Consider the following 23089-nt stretch of genomic DNA (forward strand, 5'->3'; position numbering starts at 1 on the left):
GAGCTGGATTACTTCAGAACAAACATGTGTACACAATCTATGACCAAGAAACAAAAGGGAGCTTTAAGAAATTATAACCGAAGCACACGGCCCATGACTCTTAGGTCTTGTATCTCAGGCATGCTTGCTGAATGGCATCAGAACCACTCGGTGTTCTGGCAAATGAGGCCTGTGATGCACTGTGACAGGATGTAGTTTATCTTGTTGGGGACGGGCCCACTAGGGTGAACACCACGCAGGGCTCAGCCCATAGCTGAGGTGGTGGGGCTGTTCGCGGAGCAGGATGGCTCCTCGCGCTCCCACTTCCCCACCTCCCCGGGGAGGGAGCATTATGGCACTTGGCTTTGCTAAGTCCCGGGGAGTGGGTGTGGGCGTGGGCTCCTCACCATCTACCCCATCGAAGGCCAGGCCAATGCGTGCTGCTTGGAAGGGACTGTTGGGCCTGGGGCTCTTCCCCTCAAGTCCAAGGCCAGTTGAGGGCACCAGGTAACAGCTCAGGGTTGGAGAGTCAATATCAAGCAGTGCTGGAGAGCACTGGTTCCGGAGTCCACTTAGCCTGAGTCCTGGGTTTGCTGCTGCCTAAACATGTGCCTTGTGATTTCATCTGTGAGGTGGGGAGAACAGTGCCTTCCACATGGGGATGCTATGAAGATTAAATAAGATATGCACATGAAGGGTTCAGCACTGGCTTGGCACCGAATAAGGGCTCACAAAATGATAGCTACTGTCCCTTCCTCATGACCAAAACCACATTTGCTGAAGAGCAACAAACAAGGAAGCTACTTGGTGGGGAAAGGCTCACAGGGAAGTCCTTCTGTCTGTCTGTCCGTCTCCCTCCCTCCCTCACTAGACAAGCTTCGATGGCCCCAACCACTTTTTCTCGTGCTTGTTTGCATTTGTAGATTTTCTTCTAATTTGGGGTCAATTGATTCTCGTCAGAAACAGATGCCTGTTACCATTTTCTCCTGCATGTTTATTTAGAAAAAAATCAATTGCTGTGTTCAATATAATCAAATTTATTTGCTCTCTGGGAGTCTCCATGCTCTGACGAGAATGGCTCTCCCAACCCCCTAACCTGGCTAGTATCTCTCTCTTGTCTGAAAGGAATATCCATTCCTGGGAACTTTCAGGGCTCCCAGCTGGCAAACCAGATTCTCAAGTCCACAGAAGTGCACGGTGTTGAAATCAGTGGCCTTGTCCCACTACAGAATCACTCCTGCCCGGGGGAAGATGTGGTAGCCTGCTGGGTTCTTCTTCCTGGGCCCGGAGAAAAGTCGGTTTTGGGCACAGAGAAGAAGAGTTTGGGCCCAATCTTTTCCCCCCAAACCCCTAGCAGGGTTGAATGGAGCAGAAGTCAGGACACGGGACACGAGCAGCGTGGATGGGAAGGAGGATGCTGTGTGGACGGTCTGTAGGGACCGTGCACAGCAGGGCCACCTGAGGGATGGGCCAGGCTGAGCAGGATGGGCAGGGGCATCTCATCTTTCCGGGTCCCTCCAACCTTCCTCACAGACCTCGGTGGGGCACAGATCTCCTGAGAGCCACCTGCTGCCCTAGGCAGCCCATGGCCCCCAGCAGGCCAGGGAAACCACTGAGGTGGGTCCCTTCAGGTGGTCCACAGCAGGGTCTCTAGGCCCTGCTCCTCCTCCTCCAGCCGTACAGTTCACTGAGAGTTCGGAGGCTTCTGGCTTTTCCACCTTGGCACTGCCCCGCACACACCTCCTGCTCAGGACGGTAGCTACGTGTCTAAAAATGAACCTGGCGTAAGGGGTGGGGAAGGGTCCACTCCCGGAGCCCCCGGGCTTGCTCCCTGCAAGGGCCCACAAAGGCCATGCCCCTCCCACCCTTTGTCGGCATTTATTTGCAAAGTCTGTGCCAGATGCCGCTGGCATGCTGGGGCACAACAGGGCTTCCAGTCCTGGGTGTCAGAGGTGCTTCCAGACGGAGAGCTCACGGGGCTAGGGTGAAGGCAGCCTCCCTTGGGGAGGGATCTGCAGGATGAGCCCTGGAGGAGGAGGAAGGACAGAAAGGAAGACCATGCTGGGCAGCAGGGAACACAGGGCAGGGACAAGTATCTGGAGGAAGCTGGTGTGGGTCCGAGTGAGCAGCAAGGAGGGAGGGAAGCGTGGGCTGAGGCAGGATGTCAGGCACTCCTTTGTCCTTCTGTCCTTACTGAGAGCCCTCACTGTGCCTGGGCTGTGGGGGACCAGGCTCTCAAGATGAAGTGGTGTGCTGCTGGGAGAGAATCTTATCCTCCTTTACCCCAGAAGCAGTTGCCCTTGACATGAGTCTTAGCCTCGGATAACGAAACCATTGGCCCAATGTTCCCGAGCTCCTCTAGTGTCCCTAGAACTTTGAGGAGTTGTGAGAACCAGAGGGAAGATGCCCAATGGTGCCATTTTTGCACCCATGGAGATGGTCATTTTAGTTGAAGTCCAAGCCCTCTCACCAGGATGCCCTCTGACCCTCTATCTCCAGCAAGGACAGCCCCCTGGCAAGCTCCTCCCACCCTAGGCAGGCCTTGCTTTCCAGAATGCAGAGGCTAGCAAGGTTGGCAGGAGTGACAGCTTACCAAGTCCCAGTTGTATTTGTTTTTCTTCCCGCCCCTGGTGTCACCATGGGAGCAGACAGGAGTGGCTCACAGGGGGAGCCCCAGGCATTTGTGGATCTGCCAGACCTGGCCTTTAGCTAAAGGCTCCCCACCCTGCTGCCGGTTTTGAACAATTATCTTATTAGAAAAGAAATATGTGTCCATCAAAGAATGTCTGGAAAGTGCAGATGAATATAAAGAAAGGAAAGACATCCTCCAAATCTCCTTCCCAAGGATTGGCAGGAGGTCAAGCAGGGCCCTCTGCAAAGGAGATGCTGAGCCCTGGGCTGGCCCAGCTCTGCCTCACGGGGACCCCGAGGGCCTGGCCCACACAGCCTCTGTTTTCTGACTTTCCTCTTCCTCTTACTCAGTTTGGACAAGAGAGGGCCAGTACTCAAGGGTTGGGTTCTTCTTCGCTTCAGCTGGGTCACCCCTGACCCCACCCAGCAAACCCACGCAGGGGACATGAAGCAGTGGGGGTGTGGAGGAAGAGACTGGACCCTACAGTGTGCTCCTGCCCGGGGCTCGGCATTCACCGCCCCCTCCATCTGGAATGCTCTTAACCCAAATCTCCATGTGGCTTACTCTTCATTCAGGGCCCTGCAGAGACATCACTGAGTCTAAACTAGCCTCCCTGCCCCTATTTGGAGTGGGCCCGGATCCCAGGGGGAGAGAGGGATCACCTGCCCAGGCTTTATCTTTGGCCCTCTGGACGCTCGGCCCTTTGGAGAGAAGGTCTGTGGAGGGGGCGTGGCTGAGGCCTGGGGACCACAACCCCCCTCTCTGGGTCCCTATGGGTGCTGGCCATGATGATGGTGAGAATGGCAATGGTCAGCCCTTCCTGGGAGCCTCGAATCAGGGCCTGTGTGACTCAGCCCCGAGTAAAGTGAAGCTTCCTCACTAACAGATCCACGGCTGGTGGGATTTCCACCGAGAACTCTGGAGAGTGGGATGCTTGCACAACCCCTGAGACAAGGATCTAGGGTGAGGGGTATGTTTGGAGATGGCCCCAAGAACTGAGGGAAAGGAAGAGGGAGGTGAGCCTGGGGTGGGGGAAAGCCAATAAAGGGGGGGTGGCCACTGTGGGCAACCGGGGCGCAGTCCCACGGAACCTTGGAGAGACTACGTCCAGCAGGACTCAGAGTCGCTCTGCTTAGGTCGGAGGGTGCGGGACACTCTTCCACCAACTTCTGTCCCTTGTTGGCTGAGGGTTGCTTTTGGGGGCATTAACTACTGCCCTGTCTGGCACTTCTGGACTTCCCAAATGAGGACTGAGCACACTCCTGAGGCCCGAAAGTGCCCTCAGGCTGACGATGCGGGTCCCCGAGGTTGGAGGCTATCAGCCAGCGTTGTGGGCAATGGTCCACCAAAGCTTCACACAACCTGTGGGGTTGAATGAGGGAATCTGGATGGGGTGTTAAGCATCTGCCATATCCTCTCCATGGGATGGCAAGTTCCAGGCAGGTGGGACCGGACTGGACACTTACACAGGCAACACTACAGTGCAAAATGCGTGGGGAATGAGTTACTTAGGGAATATGGCTGAGTACCGAGTCTTGTGGCTCCAGGGTAGACTGTCTCATAGAGAAGCCAGGGGTGATGGGACCACTCTGTAACAACCCTGCCCATGACTTCATCACAGGCTGCTGTGTCTACCTGATACCAACCCCTGTTAATGATAATCACCACAAGACTGGACGGAGCACTGGACAGGGAGTCAGGAGACCATCTGGTTCTGCCTTGATGAGCTGTGAGACCCCAGGAAAGGCATTCATTCCCTTGCCCTTCCAGCCTCCACTTCCTACCTTAGAATGGGGGCAATGACAATCCCTCACTAGCTTCTGTGGCCCTGAGAGTTGCAAAGTCCCAAGGAGTCAGCCAGGCCTGAGGGCTTCTCTGGATGAAGTAGGGCTGGTGCCCCAAGCGGGCCGGGCCGCGGCTCGTTTGTCATCATCCCCTTCGCCAAAGCCCAGGGCCTGGCACAGGTGGCCATGAACTTGGTATTTGTAGATAAACCTCCCTCCCTTTCCACTGCCCACAGACACTCCCACTCTGGGGCCTCTCAGGGAGGGAGGCTCATGTCCTGGTTGGCCTGACACAGACGAACATCCTGACAGGCCGTTGGAAGGACCCAGCTACCTTCCTGCCAGCCTGGGTGCCCTCTGTGCGCAGTGGCCACCTGGGTACCGGTCTCGGGCTTCCTGCCAGTGCATGTGTACGGGGCTCCTCCTGCTGCTTTGGCAGATAAAATATTGATCAGCCTGCTGAGGAGCCCGGAGTGTGATCCTATTTTCATGTCAGAACTTGGTAATGAACTACATTTATCAAGCCCATTCTCCATGAGAAAGGTCAGCCACAGATCTAGCTAAGTTGTTATGACACCTCATTAATCTAGTTCCCTCAATAATTGTCCCTCTGTGAAGATTCTAATGTTCTCCCATCCCAGCCGCGCTCCCTCCACGCCGAGGGACATTATTATAGCAGGAGCACGGGCACATCCGCATTTAATTTTTTGAGCAAAGAGAGATAGGAAGCAGGTAGCAGCCTCTGGAATTAAATGTCCATCAAAGGAACACTTTCTAGTGCAAAACAAAGGGAAGCAAGGGAGACATTGTGAATATTCCATTAGCCACACGTGCCCCTGCCGGACTGGGCCTCAAAGGATCCGTCTTCACTCTGAGGCAGGTGAGGCTTCACGTTCCAGATGTGGGTAGGACTGGCGGCCCCTGAGAGGCAAGGGAGGGGGGGTTTGTATAGGAGGGCAGGGTGGAGATGCCATCCGGGCAGCAGGGAGCTCAGATTCTAATGGAGTGTGAGGCCGTGCACGGTCAAGACCCCTGCAGGAAGCCCAGGTTCCAGATACAGGAGGCACCTGCAGGTGGGCGAGGGGTGGGCTGGAGATACCAGGCACAGGGAAGGGCGGGTGGTGAGGGGCCTTCCCGGGCTGCCTCTCCTTCTCCCTCACCCTCAGCCATCTCTTCACCGAGTCCTTTGGTCTGTCTCCCCAACACGCTGCTCTGGGTATAGAGGTGCCCCATGGGCTGGTCCCCTTTCCCTACTGCTACACTTTGCCAGCCTCACTCTCTGCTCCTATTTGCTCCCTGCTGACTGCCAGGTGGCCCTGTGGGACCAAAGGCCCCCCAAGGCCAGGGGCGGGCCTTGGTGCAGGTCCAGCATGTAGAAGGCACTGGCTGAATGTCTGCTCACTGGACAGCTGTGGAATCCTAGGTGGAGGGGGCGGCAGATGGGCTCAGATGAAGGCTGTAGCCCTGCCCAAAGGAGGGGACAATCTCAGCTACTTTGAGCCACAGTGACCAAGGTCTGGAACTCTGGAGGGGGCTGGGAGATGTGTCCTGACTCACGCCAGCTCCTGTGGAAGGACCGCGTGTGTGATGTGGGTGTGGCATGGGCAGCTCCAGCGTATGGCATGTGGGGTCACTGGGGGGCGTGGACCCTATTTCATCCACTGGGGTCCCCCCCAAACCTGCAATGGTGGCCCCACAGAATGGAGTCTGGCATGGCCAGCCTTGGGATGGGTGGTCAGGTGGTGAGCCACAGAGGGATTTTTGCCCCTCTGGACACTAGGTTGCATAGATGTGGCTCCTCTGAGTCCCCTCTGGTGGGCACACACAGCTCCCTAGATACTGCCTCCGGAGAGGAGGAAAATGTGAGTGTCTGCCCTCTTGTTCTGCCACTGCTGGTCAGGATGGGCCTGGACAGCCCTGTGAAGAGGCCAGCAGGGAGGGGGGACCCATGCTTTGGAGCAGCAGCTCAGGTGGGGAGGCCTGGGGGTGAATTCAGCCACAGCAGACTTTGGGAAGGATCCAATTCCACACTAGGGTTCTGGTCAGCAAATGAGCACAAAGCTGACACTGGGGACCCTGGTGGCTTGGCGGGTAGCGGTAGGTGGGGGCAATCCCAAGGCCACCATGAAGACCCCAATCCCTGATGGCCATCCCGCACGGTGGCAGCCCTGTACTCTGGGAGTCCCCAACAAAGCCCAAGTTTACTGGACAGGGGATTGCAGGACACAGATTACTCGACATGAAGGCCACTGCTCTGCTGCTGGCAGGAGCAATCCCTTTGGGGACGGTTGTGGGTTAAGGGACAGGGAGATGGGAAGGAAGCACTGGGGAAGGGCCTGGTGGGTCGTGCTCAGAGATGCCAGCGTGTGGGCTGTGATGACTCCCTTCCAAAACCACACCTAGACCATCCCTTTAGAAACTGTGTGGCAGTCATTCATGCGCTTGAGCCACACCCACTGGACTCCAGCCCTTCCTCGACCTGGCAGGGTGCCCCAGACCCTAGGCTCAGATCCTGACACCCTCACCCAGGAACCCCCTGAGGGGCCCAAGGGAGAGATTGGATGTGCCCACAAGCTCTTGGCCGCTGTTGGGTCTGCTCATGGGCAGACTCTTCCCCCACCCCCAATGCAAACATTAGCAGCCCTAGTTCTCACACTGTCCCCATCCCGCCTGATAAGTAATGTCACTGCCGCCCGATAAAGCTGCAATCTTTACCACCAAAGCAAAAACTTGGCTTAATCGTCTGGCACCGACATCACGGCTGAACATGGTTGTGTGACACGGGCCTCAGTTGCAATGTGTCATTCTGAGGTCTATTTGGAAACCACTAAGCTGTGCAAAGAGCAGGAAGCATTTTACTCCCAGATCTAATTTATGAGCTGCCATAACTTTACTGGAGTTTAGCTTAAGAGGAACAGATGTTTAACTTGATGTAAATTCATGAACATTAACAATCTTTCTGCTGCCGTTTCTGAGAAAACTCAATTAACAATAAATGCCAAAATCAATGGGTTTATCTTCAGGACACTTTTTTGCTAACACGATGTAGTTTTGCTTTGACCAAGCCACAAAGCTCTGGAAAGTCTAGCAGACTGTGAAGCACACATGATACAGTCTCCTCACAATCCCCAACATGAACAGGTGTGCTCTAAGTCATGCCATGTGCTGACCCCCTCCTGGCTGTGACTGCTGAGCACATGGGTCACGGTCACCCGCACTCTAGCACCCTGGGGAGATCCTTCCGCCATGACCTAAGCTACAGCTGCTGGCGACTCCCCTACCTTCCAGAAGCAGGCCTTCAGACTTTGCTCCCACGTACCCCCTTCCTGAAAAGCCCTTTCTCTAAATTTGGCTTTTCTTCCAAAGCCCACCTCTAAGGGGCTGCTCTTGTTTCTGCCCCAAGCCACACACTCTCGCCGTGTCCTCGTCCCCAGTCTGCCTCCTCCTTAGACGGCATTCCAGTGCCTCTGTGTCTTCTGGGTGAACGTCACTGTCTTAGAGAGCTTGGCCATGGCACCCCGTGGTGGGCACGATCACTGGGCACGAGCTCACTAGTGGGCTGCCTGCTCATGGTTTGGAGGTGCTCTGCAGGCCTCCTGTCCCTTTCATCACCCCAAACTTCACCTGGGTCTCCTCCTCACCCACTAGTCCCAACTCCAGAATCAGCAATGGGCTTACCACACTCATAGCAACCCCTCATCCTTTCAGGCCCTAAAGGGGGCCTGGCATCACATTGGCCAACGGTCCTTGGTCAATATCCTCTCTTCTTTTCTCCGGAGTGCCCTATTAGTCATCCCAACTGCCTTTGAACATCATGGGTTCAAGGTACACGGCCCACTTTGGGTCCACAAACAGAATCTGCAGGTCTGAGACTGCCAATGGCCTTTGGCCCTGCCTGAGCTCGACCTACACACCATGTAGACCATGGGGTTCCTTCCCCGGCCGCTGCCGCAGCACAGACCAAGCCCTCTCCAGCGCTGGGGAAGTACCCACCTCCATGCGTGCCTGAATTGTGGACAAAGCCTCATCTCAATTTTCGCCCCAGAATCAGGTAATTTAAATTAACAAAACCACCCAGACCTTTGTTAGATAAATGGTACATTTCCTCATGAATGCCCGGTTCAATTGATGTTGCCATACAATCTGCTATTTGACATTTACAATCCTCTCTTCTATTCCTATTAAAGAAAGCAAAATTGGTTGGATTCCTGGGAGAGGGATCCACAGGCACTTTCTATGGCTGACTGGCACATCTATCAGGTGGCCCAGGAGTGAAAGAGTAACGTTTGAAAACTTGAATAAACGCTGAAGCCCTTCTGGCGTGAAGAGCTTGAGTTTTTACTCTTGCGTTAGTGAGAAACCCACACCCAACCTGGATCCTTAACAAGTCACCAATTCCTTCTGGAAGGACAACACTGACTCCCAACAGGCTCCAGGTCCCCCACAGCCCTGTCCAGAGCTCAGCATCTGTGCACTCCCGCCCCACCCCTCACGTGCACCTAGAGGAGAAGTAGGACAGCTGAATGAGGCCACGGCCACCAGGCCGGAAATCTGGAGTGGACTAGGAGGAAGAGAGTGGGCATCACCCTTGGCCTGGGACAATTCCATTTATTTGTTCCTGAGACTCCATCCCCCCAAACACCTAACCAAAGGGAAGGGTCCTGCTGTTGGGATGGCGAAAGTGTAGCTTCTCTGGAGTCAGTGATGTCTAGGAATGTTGCTGCTTTGAGCTTTGAGATGCTATGGCCTTTGAGGGGTTACCAAGCTGAGGGGGACCTCAGCCCGGGACACAGCAGGGCCTGAGGCTGTCTCTGGCTCTCTCGCTGGCCAGGACTAGGGCTGCATGCCGCAGAAGGAGTACTTTGCTCTCATGTGGACTCACAACGCATGCAGGGGGCTCCATCAGACATCTCAAGAGGGGCAGTGCTGTCCCTGGGAGGTGAGCTGGACTCTTGTAGGGAGCATCTTTGTTTTCACAATGACTGGGGGGCCTAAGCGGCCCTTAATGAGTGGGACCAGGGACCCTAGGGATCCTATCTATCATTTGGAGCAGAGTCCTGTACAACAAACTTCTGCGGGCCTGGCATCTCCTACAAGTTTTCAAACGTCTCAGTGGACAGTCACTGAAGTGAGATATTCTATTACTAGAGGCCTAGAGTCTAACGCAATGTTATTTATACAAACATTGCATATCTTTATTGTATATAAAGTATTTTGCCCCCTGGGTTTGCAAGGATTTTCCAAGGAGGCAGCTAGGCTGGGTATTGTAAACTCTGTTTACAACTGTGTCAAGAAGTATTCACCATTTTGGAGAATTACACCTCCAAAAGCAACATCACTTAAGTACTCAAAGTGTTAACATAACATGCCCGTCACAGGGTCTGTCTGTAGCTGTTCACAGGATCCGTGGGTGGGTGCTGACATCTGACCACTATGACTCAGTATATGCAGCTGGCGTCCAAACATTTACATACTGAAAGGCAGACTTTATTGCTACTACTTTTCTTATATTTCCCCTTTACGTCCCAGTTTGAATAAGACACATATTCATTTCAAAATTATATGGGGGCCCTACAAAATATTTGCTATGAAAAGGTGGCTTTGGGTCTGACAGGATTAAAATAAAGCGATCTATGTGACAACTAGAATCCGTGGCCTTCTTTTTTACCCATTTATTTTTATCATGGTCAAATGCACATAGTGTAAAATTTACTATTTGAACCATTAAATTTTTTTTCAATGTTTATTTTTGAGAGTTAAATTTTTTTTCAATGTTTATTTTTGAGAGAGAGAGAGCGTGCGAGCGTGAGTGGGGGAGGGGCAGAGAGAGAGGGAGACAAGAATCTGAAGCAGGTTCCAGGCTCTGAGCTGTCAGCACAGAGCCTGACATGGGGCTCGAACCCGTGAATCATGAGATCATGACCTGAGCCGAAGTCAGACGCTTAACCGACTGAGCCACCTAGGCACCCCTCTACCTTAGGCATTTTTTTAAGTACACACTTCAGTGGCATTAAATATATTCATAATTTGGTGCAACTATCATCACTATTCATCGCCATAACTCTTTCCATCTTGTAAAAGTGAAACTCTGTACCCATGAAACAACAGCCCCTATTCTCTCCATCCACTGCCGGCAGCCACCACTGCACTTTCGGTCTCTACGATTTTGACTACTCTAAGTATCTCATGCAAGTGGAGTCCTGCAGGATCTTTCTGTGAGTGGTTTATTTCACTCAGCAGGATGGCTTCAGAGTTCAACCATGTTGTCACCTGTCGGAATTTCCTTCTTCTTTAAGCCTGAATAATATCTCCCTGTATGCATATACCACATTTTGCTTATTCATCCATTGGTCCATAGACCCCAGATGCTTCCAGGTTTTTAGCTATGATGAAGAACGCTGCTATAACCACTCGTGTACAAATATCTTCTCGAGATCCAGCTTTCGGTTTTTTTTTGGGTCTATATCTAGAAGTAGAATTGCAGGCTCATGTGGTATGTATGTATGTATGATTGATTGATTGATTGATTGATTTATGGAATCACCAAACCATTTGCCAAAGTGGCCAGTACCATTTTACATGTGCACCAACAAAGTACAAAGGTTCAAATTTTTTTCATGTCTTGGTCGGCATTTATTATTTTCTGACAGGGTCCACCCTGGTGGGTGTAATAAAGTAGTGGTCTTCTTTTGAGTCTCCTCAGTCCCGGAAGTTTTAAGACACTGGGAATAGTATGGGGGTGCACCTGGGCGTATGTGGCCCTGTGGATATGCTTTGTACACGTGCATACCTGCGTGCAAGCCCAGCCTTTGAAGGCTAAGCATGGGGAGGCAGAAGGCCCAGAGACACACCCTTGGGCTCTAGAGCCCGCCTGGCCCCACGAAGGCAGCTGGCGGCAGCCCCTGAGGAAGATGGTGGATGCCCCAATGAAGGAGTCAGGGGCCAGAACCTGTGTCCCTCCCCCCTTCTGCAGAACTGGGCTCTTTTCTGTATCTATTCTTTCAGGACACCCCTGGACAGGGTATGAGAGCTCTGGGCTGGCAGGTGAGGAGACCGGGGCAAGGGAGCATTCCGATCCCCTGTCTCACATGCCTGGTGAGGCCTGTGGTGTTTCTCTCACAGTGGTGTTGTCCCAGGGGTGTTTGCTCAGCCCCTGAGGCGAGCCAAAGAGCCACTGAGTTTTAGAGGCAGCAAGCGCAGATGGTCCTCTTCTGTAAGAGGGGCGTGTGGACTGCAAATCAATGCTACCGAGCGAAGGTCTCCAGGAAAGAACTGCTCAAATGTTAACACACTCCACATCTCTACCTGTAGAAGCTTCACTAGGCTCGAGGGGACATTTACTTTAGAAGGAAAGGTATTACAGGAAAACTGCCTGAGAACGGTCTCAGAAAACAGGGTCTGCTCTAAGCCAGGGATTCGTGCCTTTACACAGGCTTGGCAGGAAATGGCATTTCAGAGAAGAATTGCCTGACCAGAGATTTTGAGACCTGAGATGACTCACAGAAGTTTTCTGACGTTTGAAGATTTATCTGAACCCCTCTGACTAGTATGATTGGCAGTAAATCCCAGGTCAACACGAAACAGAACACAACAACTCTGAAGGAAAAGCACAGTCTTTGGGGTTGGGGGGAGCGTTTTGGATTATTTCCAGAGCTTGAGCTGCTGGGAGGAGAATGGGACGGCTCTTCCCTGCATCTGGTTCAGGGGATTAACCACACTGGAAACTTATCAAAATTCAGGCGCTCCCTGTGGAGGGAACAGCAGAAACTCATCTCGATGAAAGCTGGCCCCAGGCTGGCTGAGTCTGAGCCGATGCGCGGTGGCCCTGGATCCGTGTCCGGAACCCAGAGCCTGGCAATGAGAGGAGCCAGGTGGGCGATGGACCCTAAGGGGAGACCAGGGTGTGGCCCTCAGAACACTCAGAAGGCCCCTCTGCCTGCAGCAAACTGACTCACTGCAGACACAGTTGAGCCTCATGGCTGGTGGTTGAGCTCAGTCTGCAGCACGCCGAGAGATGGGAATCTGTGGAGGTGCTGCATCTCATTAGATGCCCACGCTGGGAGATTGCTACGTCCTCTGTGCCCTCCTTATTCTTAAGTTCTCGGATCCCAGGAATGGCCTTGGCATTGCCTCGTCTGCCATGAAAATGGATTCACGTGCTTTCAGAGGGTTTGGGACCCACAGGGTATGGGAGCGACAGGAATCGCCCAAGGAGAATGTATACAGCTGAGAGCACACCTGGGGGCGGGCAGGTGGGGCCAGCGGTCCACAGCTTGAGGGTCTCCGCCCTGAGACCTGAGCCCGGCTGTCACCTGCCTGGCATGTTGTGCTCACACTCTTTGGGTGCCTTTCCTGCTCCTGCTCCCTTCTCTTCAAATTCTAGCCTTCCACTCTCGCAAAGAGCCCCCACAAGCCGTATTCATGGAAAGAACAGGCTATTCTATAACATGCCCAGACGTGAGGGCCTCTTCCTGCCCGAAGCCTTGCCTAGAGACCCAGGGTCTGAGCTGATCCTCTCACCCAGTGCCAGGAAAAATAGGCAAGCCACAAAGATGGGGATTTCCGGGGACTCCAGCTGAGAGGGGTGACCGGCAGTCACTTCCCAGGGCCGGCATCCCTTCAGGGGGACCATAGCCACGCTCAGTAAGGGCATTTCCATGTGACCTAAAGCTGACCTAGGTCAGGAGGGGGCTGGTGCCTAAGCGTGATAGGAAAGAAAATCTAGAAAGATCTCATTGCAAGATGCTCTTCAGGACTCTCAGACACAGAGCTACCAGAGTCCAGCCGCTCTCAGGGAGGGCAGAGTGGCTGGACCCTGGCCTGAGGCAGGCCCACCTCTGACCTCTGGGGCAGAAAGAAGCCTGAAGGCCAATAGATCTTTATTTTCTACTCCACTAACAATTTCTACCGCTTTCATTCCAAAGCCTCTTCTCCTTTCTGTGCAGAGTCTAGAAATGGTCCAAGCTCCAAGCTGACGTTGCAACCATACCCTTCAGTTCTTAGAGAATGGCTTTGTGCTCCAAGTGCTGGGCTCACATGCCAGTTGGTCTGTGCCTGCCACACCGACAAGGTCATTTCCTTCTACGCTCACGTGGAGCTTTTCTTAACCCGCTGGTCTCCTCTCTCTTCTTCCAAAGTGTCCTCCCTCTTCTTGGGGCCTCCTGTAAGTGACCGTGCTGGCTCTCACCACCTCTCTGATTTGACACAACCTCTCCTCTTCCAAAAGGCAACCTGAACAGCAGTTACGCTTGCGTGGGGACTTGAGTGGGGCCAAGTGCGTGACACTCCCGGGTGCTGGTAAGATTCTCTTTCTTGCCCCGGGAGCCGGTCACAAGATGCGTTCTCTCCAGAAATGCACTGAGCTATACTCTTGTGATTTATTCATTTTCTCTGTGTGTTATACTTCAATAATATGTTTATTTAAAAGAGGCAGCCTGGTGCTTCTCAGCATCTGAAAGATTTTAGTTGCTTTGGGTAGGAGCTTCGTCCTTGGCCAGGCCCAGGGCTGGGCACGCGGAAGAGGGACTGGAGGGGCTGGCAGTTCACAGGCGGGGGTCACTGACCTGGAGCAGCAGCGTGTCTGGTCTCTGGTCAAATCGCCCTGGACTGGGCATCCCTTTGGCCAGGCACCAAGTCATCTATCTTCCCTGGGGATGCTGCTTGTTAGCTCAGACCTGGGTCACTGGGGAGGAGGATGGGTGTAGGGTGTGCTTTGCTGAGCAGCTTGAGGAGAAGGAATGGAAGAGGCTGAGGGTCAGGGGGTCCTCGCTGGCCTGGGGTGTCCTGCCTCCCCTTCACACTCAGCTCCCGCGAGGTATGTGATGCATGCTGAGTCCAGAGCTAAGGTGCCCTCCTAGAAATGCCCTCCCATGGAACACTGCCCCATGTTGCAGGCCTGGCTGGCAGTGGGTGACTCTTGGCAAAGAGGTACTGGTGTGGAGGTAGCTGGCCAGTCGATGTGTTCTCGGTGAGAGTGTGCCATGGGCCCTGGCACCCAGGGGACCTCTGTGGAGCCCCAGGGATCGGGGTCTGGGAGTAAGGTCCTAGAACCTCTCACAGACCATGCCCTGGCCTGTTCTGCCTCAGTTTTCTCTTCCTGCTCTCCCAAGGTTGTGAGGACTGAAATGAGGGCTCAGGCCCAGGTGCAATTCAGACTCCATGGCCCTGGCTGCTTGGCTTGTGTGGCCCAGAAATGAGCATCAAGGGTCATGTGCTCAGAGGGGACAAGATGGACCCTTCTGCAGCCACACCTCATGCTCCAGTGATGCCTGACTGGCCAGCCAGGACAGACGGCAAAGTTGAGCCTGCAGGCCTTGCGGCCCATAACTCTGAACCGAAGCAGTGTCCTGGCCTATCCTTCTGGGCACAGCTCAATCGTGCACTCCTAGAAAGCCGTCTGCCTTTCTGTGGCAATTAGGGTCCAGACTCCGCACTTGATTTTCAACATTGACTGCCCTGTGGTGCTAACTTGCTTTCCAACATGTGGTACACGCCCGCCAAACAGAGGGGCCCTAAAGTGCCAACAATAGGAGCCTCAGGGACAGGAAGCATGTGGACCTTTCCTGTGGTTACTACACCTGCCACGACTGCATTGTTACCCACACTGGGTGCCTGGGGATGGACTAATTGATCCTAGGCAACCTGACTTTCGGATAACACATGGAAGGAGTGGAGGGCGTTTTACTCCAAGGCAGGAGATAATTTATAACCAGTCTGAACACCTGGCTTGGCAGAGATGGGAGACTCTGAAGCTCACCCCTGCTCTGTGAACTCACAAGCGCATGAATTACTGCCAGGCTTACCGTAACTGTAGATCGCAGGATGAACACAGGCCAAAGAGGCAGGGGGTGAAGAACTCCATCATCTGGAGGCTCCAGAAAACACACTTACAACCTCCCCAGCAAAGCTGGGCTGTCCAGCTGAGGGAGGAGGTGGGAATGGGGGGAGAGGGGAATGAACACAGCTAGCCCCGAATGGTGCTTAGGTCCTATCCCCACTCACTCAGAAGAGGTGCACTGACACCTGATGTACTTGGGGGCGCAGGTGCAACAAGCCCTCGGCCAGGCATTGGGGCACAGAGTGGACAAGAGGCCAATCCTCCCGGACATGAGAATGTGGGCACTGCTAGGCTGTGTCCTTCCTTCCCTCTTGCAGCTGGAGCAGGCTTGCACTCAGGGAGGTGTGGGCTGGGGGGGCTCCAGGCCCACATTGCTCAGCTCTGGGAAGCGTCCTTCCCAGTATGTCCTAGAGCCTCCAGCCCACCCTTACTGGACTGTGAGGCTGGGATGGGCACACTGGGCTGTGTCTCTGGACTAGCTGTGCATGCTTATCAAGCAGACCATCAAGGGAAATCAGGCTTGCATCCTTAGGTGGGGGCTTCTGTCCCCGTGAGCCAAACAACAGAGCCAAATTTACATCTGCCAACTAAGAAGCAGGCTGTAAAGAATCCCCTGCAACTAAAGTGGGCACACTCTACACCTCGATTTTAAAAGGAGAAGGTAAAACAGGATGCAGGCGGCTGTGCTGGTGTGGCTGGGGGGCACTGACGCTGAATCAAAGCCCATGGCGAATTCACGGAGTGGGTCTGGGCCCACTTATCAGGATCAAATCCCCCGGAGCAAATGGCCGTGATTATGGCTTTCAAATAACGTGGAAGAGCTAATGGATCACAGAAAATGGTGTGGGACTAAAAGTAAATACAAAATGAGGGAGTCTGCTGGCTTGGAGGTGGGGCTGCTGCATGGGAACACCGGCAGTAATTACATTCAAAACGCCACTCAAGTCTTAGGAGATTCTTCTCCCAGCTCAGGTCTTTAGTTTTCAGACCGCATGTTACACACTGGAGACTGTCCACCTCTCAGAGCTTTAAATACACACCACCAGCGAAGGATCATCATCCCATTTATCAGAAAGCAAACCTAAGAGCCGGAGAAGAGTCCTTTTCCAGATCACCTGGCTCGGTGGAGTTGATTTAACGTCTAAGTGACATGTACTAAACATTCTGGGGGTTTGAAGCAACAGAGATTGTTGAAAACAGTCATGGCGCTTGTCTAGAAGTCATTCATACCTGTATGGCCCTAGAGAGTATTTGGGTGGTTAGCATGTGTGTGGAGGGCGTTTGGCAGGGGAGGGTGTTTGTGTATCACAGGCTGTGTATGAGTGCGAGACTGAATCCCCGGTGTGTCTGCCTCCTGGGTCACCCCTGGGGAAATGTCTGGCTGGCAGATGAGCTCCACGGGGGTCTGGGCTGAATGGAGCCGGGAACTTCTGGTGTCCCTGCCTGCGTTGGGCATGGCACGATGGAGTGTCGGGCGAGCCATACTTCCACAGGGGTCTGGTTTACGCTTTCTGCCTCTGTTGCCCCAGCCCACCCCACCACATATGCTCTGAAAAGTGCCAACTGCCCAGGAATGGGGCACCTCACTGGCTCTGCCTGTGAGTGGCCCTCAGATGGAGGCCCAGGTGCTCTCTTGGGAGCAGCTCCTGTGGGTGGGACACGAGCGGGACCCCCAGGATGGCCTCTTTGCCATGCTCCATCTTCCTGCTCTGGCATCCACAGCCACTGTCACATCTCATCACTGATGACAGTATCTGGCTGCTCCTCCTGCCACTGCCTTTCTGGCTTTCTAGAGCCTCTGGTTCTTTGGTTAAAGGGGAGACAGAAGCTGGATGGAGCGGATGGAGCTTCTGGCTGCTCCCCGTAGCGTCTCCTGTCAATCAAGGGCTGGAGCAGGGGAAGACTGGAGAGGTGTCCATGCACTGCCCAGCCCAGACCCTCTCCTAAGCTCCAGACCTCATACCCCACTGCTGGCCTGACATCTCCCCACATTGTCCCGCAGGAACCCCAGACTCAACATGGTCCACACTGAACCTACCAGCGAGATTGCCTCTTCTTTTACATCCCGACCCAGCCAGTGGCCCTACACCAAAGCCCTCAGCTGTCCAAACCACACATCACACATTGCCCCTGAAATCCCACCCATCCCTGGCCCATTGATCCTGGCTCAGGCCATTTCTGCCTCTTGAGTGTTTCCTGACGGCTCCAGTTGCCCTCACTGCTACCGACTCTATTTCAGTTCAAGGAAACCATTGACACTACTTGGATGATTATTTCACCATGGTTAGCCCTCAGACTTGAGTCTTGTCCCAGTCGAATCCCCTCTACTCAGCACCTGGAGGAATCTTTGGGGGACTCCCAACTGCCCTCAGGGTAAAGTCAAGCTGCTCCCTTTGGCCTGCAGCTCTCCGGCCTCACCTGGCCTCTCCCCACTCACAAACCTGAGCCCCCTTCATCATCTCGAACTGGCCCGGCATCACCTCTGGGCCTTGGCACCACAGTCCTACCTCTTGGCAAATTCCTTATCATCTCTGGGTCTCAGGTGGCACACTGCTTCCCTGCACCTCCCTTCCCCACTGCTCCTGGCCTGGTTCACGTGCCGATGTGTCCTCACAGTGCCTTGGGCACCCCCTTCCCAACATTTATCATTTCTGCTTCCTCTCCCTGTCCACCACACCCTTCTTGTCATGGCCTGGGAGCCAGCGGGCACTGTGGCAGGTGATTAGCACACAGCCAGCATATGACAGACAAAGGAAGGACCAAATGGATGGACATGTGACTTCTGTCCACAGTTGCTTCTATTGAGACATACATACGTTTCCTTCTGACCCCAGGTCCAGGATGCCATAGAACAACCACTGGGTCAGTCCCTGAAGATGGCTGGGTTAAATGAATATAGATGTTCCATGCCTTCTGCCTCTACCTGGAACCTTCTCTAGTCAAACCCAACTTCTTGACATAAGTGGGGGCAAGAGGAGAGAATCTGTATGACTAATGAGGTCCATGCATGAGATGCTCAGACCTTCTCTCCCTGAGCCCCATTTCCTCATCTGGGCAAAGGGGATCTCTGTCCTCGGGGCTCTTGCAGGGGTCAGTGGCCCAGGACAGCATCTCACCTGACACAGAGGAGAAGCACCCTGGATGGCAGGGAAATCTTCTTTCCATTTTTCATGGGTAAGATTCCTGAGACCTGTGCAGTGTGGGGTGAGTGTGGGATCCATGGAAGGTTCTGGAATGTGACTTCTTTCCAAAGAAAACACCTCCAGGGCAACATCCCTTTCCCATATGGCACTGAGGAGGGCACCCATGAAATGACTGTAATGGAAATATAAACTGTCCTACTTCAAAGCACTTTGATATTTTATAATGACCATTATAAACCTGTTCTCTGCATATCACATAAATACCTCAGCCCCACACCACATTTCCTGGTATCTCTAAAGACACCAGGAGAAAAGCAGGGGAGCCATAAAAGAAACATAAAAAATACAGTTGCAGATGAGCCTAAAACTCATTTCTTTGAAGCTTAATTGATGGGAAAAGCTTCTGGCCCCAGAGAACTTAAAGGCCCATCACGCAGATATGTGATTAAGTGTCCCCGTATCGCAGACCACACTAAACTGGAAGTCATTACCCGGTAATTGCAAATACATTAATAAAATGATGATGTGGGTTTGCTCAGGACATAAAGAAAGAATGAAATAATTCACTCAGATAACTCGACAAAAATGTAGGGTCAGTCCCTGAGACGGCTGGAAACAAGGGCTGTTTGGGTCTCAGTCTGACCAGCCCTCTGGAGAGGGGGCCCAGGCCTGTGTTTAGAGGAGCTCTCAGGTCGATGGAAACAAAGTCAGCCTTTGGACCCACTGTGAGGCTTCCTGAAGGTTCATGTGTGACATGTGAAGGTCCTCTGAAATTACTGTCCAGGGGACCTCCAGCCACTGATGTCACACAGCCAGAAAGGGAGGCTTAGGGCTCTTCCAACAGGGCTCCCTGGGCAGCTTCTCCAGCCCCTGTCCTAAACAACCAGAGGAGAAAAACAAAAACAAAAACAAAAACCCACACATGTGCGGGAATTCAGACGCATTTGCTTTCAGTGCCCACAGTCTGAGACGAAGCCTAGAGGACCATCCTGCACTGACAGCCAGCTTCCCAGTGGACACTAGCCGGGTTCAGCCTCTGGCTCTCAGACCTCAGAGCACAGCCAAAGTTCACCAGCCTCTTCCAGCACTTCACATACATGTGGACTCCCTGCCAAGCCCCCGTGAGGGTGGGTGTGTGTGAGTATGGGGGGAGAGGAGGAGAAGGGGGTGAGGCAGGTGTCATGGAGGGCTTTCAGCGGGAACCTCCTTCCTCTCTCCCCTCTTCTTATCAGCAGGTGGAGCACACCCACCTCCCAACACTTTAGCACCAACTTCAGATCCCATTACCTCCCTGCACCTCTAGCCCAGGCCCTGCTCTCTGCTCATCTGTGATGCTTGTGTCCTGACAGCACCCACTGTGAAACGTTCTTCCTCTAAGAAACCCTAGCTACGAACCCTGGATGTACCACCTACAAGCTGTGTGATCTCAGGTAAGTTGCCTAACCTCTCTGAAGGCCATCCATAATGCAAGAACAGTAAGAGTACTTATCTTACTGACATATCGGAAGTCTTTAGCATATTGCAGTCAACCTCCACCCCCAGGTCTACCAAAGTGCAGGTACCTGGACCAGGTACATGAGAGGGCCTAGGAGCTGCTCCAGCACAGGCACCCATGGCTTCCCATGTGACTTTCCCAGCACCTGAGCTGCCTGTCCACAGCGCTGTCCCAGAGAGGGCCCATCAGATCCCAGGAACTGATGGGGAGCTGGGACCGGACATTGAGCAGACAGGAAGGACTACTGGCAGGGACTGCCCCAGGGGAGGCGGGTCTGGAGAGTCTGAGGCAGGATTGCTTGAAGCTCAAGAAACAGCAGGCTTAGAACCAGGAGGAAAGAAGGTACCAGGCCCTCACGTGACCAGAGAGATTGGCAGGAGCGGGAATGTGAGGAGAGGACTGTGAGGGTCAGAGAGTGCAGGGAAGGGGATGGAGCAAAGACAGCCTGGAGCCAGAGGAACCTCACGGTGCCATAGCCGAGCAAAGCACACTGTCAGGAAAAGCGTGGCATCTTGCATAACTCATCCCTGAGCGAGCAGCATCCTTCGTCTTTCACTTACACTACCCCAGGAAGGAGGCAAGCTGTCGACTTGCTCATTTGCTATATTATCACTCCACACACCCAAGGAGGAAAAACATTGGGAGTTGGCTCCTGCTTGTGGGCTCTGGCAGGGGCGGTGTGTGTGGGACCAGGCACACGGGAGAACCCTGACTGGGAGCCGCCTGCGACTTTCTCTGGAAGGCCTGCCGGGCAGGCCCCGCTCAACAAGATGCTGCTGGAGGGCTGGGGCACCGCAGGCCTCTGGGCTTCCACAGCACGCATGTGCACACACACACACATGCATACATATGCAAGCACACGCACACACATGCATGCACATGCACATGAATACGCACATGCAAACACCACACATGTGCACACCCATGCACACCCAATGCACGCACACATACATGAAAGCACGCACATACACATATGCACACACATGCATACTCACATGCAAACACCACATACATGTGCACACCCATGCACACACACGCATGCACACCCACATGCACACACATGCACGCACACATACATGCAAGCACAAACATGCACACACGTGCACACACGTACACACAGAACAAGAAGAGGGCAGTGATACAGGGATAACATGTGGGCACGGGCTGGTGGGCACAGGAAGGGGTGGGATTGTTCTTCTGTGGCCTTCACACCTGCAGCGGCTAGAATAGATGGGACATCAGGCAGAGCTACTCAGGGCCCGGGATGGGGTGGCTGATGGGCCCCAAGGAGACCTGTACCTTCATGGATGCCTACCTTCGAGGCTTGTGTGCTTGTGTCTGCTGGTAGCCCCCTACTGAATTGAAAATGTCCTGGGGCACCTGGGTGGCTCAGTCAGTTAAGCATCTGACTCTTGGTTTTGCCTCAGGTCACGACCTCATGGTTTATGAGTTCAGCCCTGTGTTGGGCTCTGCTCTGACTGTGTGAAGCCTGCTTGGGATTCTCTCTCTGCCCCTCCCACACGCTCTCTCTCTCAAAAATAATAAATTAAAAAAAATTTATTAAAAAAAATGGAAGTGTCCCTGGCATAGCTCACTGTTGGAGACAAAAGAGTGAAAGGGTCCTTTTTGCTGAGCCTGTTGGTAGTGGGGGTATTTTCCCCTGATGGAGAAGGGAAGGGAAGGGTGGGGAAGGGAAGGGAAGGGAAGGGAAGGGAAGGGAAGGGAAGGGAAGGGAAGGGAAGGGAAGGGAAGGGAAGAAGGGTTCAAACCCAGGCAATGGGGCTGAATTTCATCCCTATGCTGCACTGTGGCTCATTTAGTTATAAAATTAGAAAAAGCCCAAGGTGCCAGGCAAACGTCTATTAAAGTCGAACAACTAAATCATAGCCCTCAAAGTTGTTGCTTCACGAGGATCATGAGACAATATGGAAAAAGGAAAAAATAATCATCAGAAATTCTCAAACCTCAAACCACAAGGCCATCTCTATCCCTTCAGTCCTTTGCCTTCAAGCTGCATGTTTTTGTGTCACAGCAATCACGGCACGCAAAGCACCCCAAATTCTGCCTTTTTAACTGTCTCCCAGAAGACTCTTGTTTCTGGGTGCTCACAGATCCTGACCTTCCAAGGAGAGCTGGGAGAGCTCTTCCAAGGAAAAGCCCAGTGTCTATTATCATCCTAATGACCATGAGGGTTGGGGCCTTTCCTTCGTTCTGAGGAAAAACAGTCCGGGGAGCACCTTGCCAGCCCTTCAGGATGGCGGCTATATCATGAGATATATGAGTTATAATGAAGGCTCAGACCATAAGGTCCTGGAAAAGTCTGTTGCATTTCAATTAGCAAGAAGCAAAGCAGAAGGCATAGATTTTCCTAGCAACTCTGGAAAAACACAGAAGGTTTATGGATGTACCCTGAGAGTCCTCTGTGAGCAGGACAGAGGGACAGTTGAAGCTGGCTCTGATGGGGAATGTCTTCTCTGGGCCACTAGCTGTGCCAGCAGAGGACTGGGGGCTGGGCACAGACGTGGAGGCCGCACGAGGCTGGCCAGCGTCTGGGCTCCCTTCGAGGTTGGCTCAGAGCCACTTCTCTGTCCGAGGAACACGTGAGCAGGCCCAGAGTGTCCCACAGAACATGGAATATAGAGAACTTTTCCAATACGTTCTCATCTTTCTGAATCCTGGGGTCTGAGAATTTCAGATCTTCTAAAACCACAGGTGTCAAAAAATACACGTTTTGGTCAAACTGCTTAGCACAATTGAAAGACAAACTCTGACCCTATAGTTGAAATATAAAGTGTTTATCACTGGGGGCCACAGTTTGGTGATATTTGTTTTGATGTGTTCAAGGCAGTAAGAGATATTTTTATTAGGGGTACAGTTTCCATTTACTGGGCTTCTATTTACTCTACGAGACCTAATTCTGTATTGTTATTCTGAAAGCAACACCACTTGAATTCAATCGCTAGGTTGTGAATTTCCTCCAGCAACTTCTATTTAGTCAAGGCCAGAATCTCAGTGGGTGGTAATAAATATCAAAGTACAAGATGGTTGAAGGAAGCAAAGTAAAAAAACCTAAATCAAATATGATTATTGATCAACACTGAACTGCCTCAATCATCTCTATGCTAATTCCAGATATATACATACATATTGGCATTTTTATTATAGAAATACATTGACATTTTCAGCTGAGAAACTATATCAAGCCATTCAAAATTACAA

At 52.9% G+C, this 23089-nt stretch overlaps 1 protein-coding gene across 4 annotated transcripts in view; it reads right to left on the reverse strand.

Annotated features, from left to right (window-relative positions):
• The window catches only part of FSTL4 (follistatin like 4), a 714076-nt gene that overhangs the window by 123422 nt on the left and 567565 nt on the right, over positions 1-23089 (reverse strand). The gene's annotated exons all lie outside the window — the stretch shown is intronic.

The sequence above is a fragment of the Acinonyx jubatus genome, chromosome A1, assembly GCF_027475565.1.
Source record: "Acinonyx jubatus isolate Ajub_Pintada_27869175 chromosome A1, VMU_Ajub_asm_v1.0, whole genome shotgun sequence".
NCBI classification, from domain to species: domain Eukaryota; kingdom Metazoa; phylum Chordata; class Mammalia; order Carnivora; family Felidae; genus Acinonyx; species Acinonyx jubatus.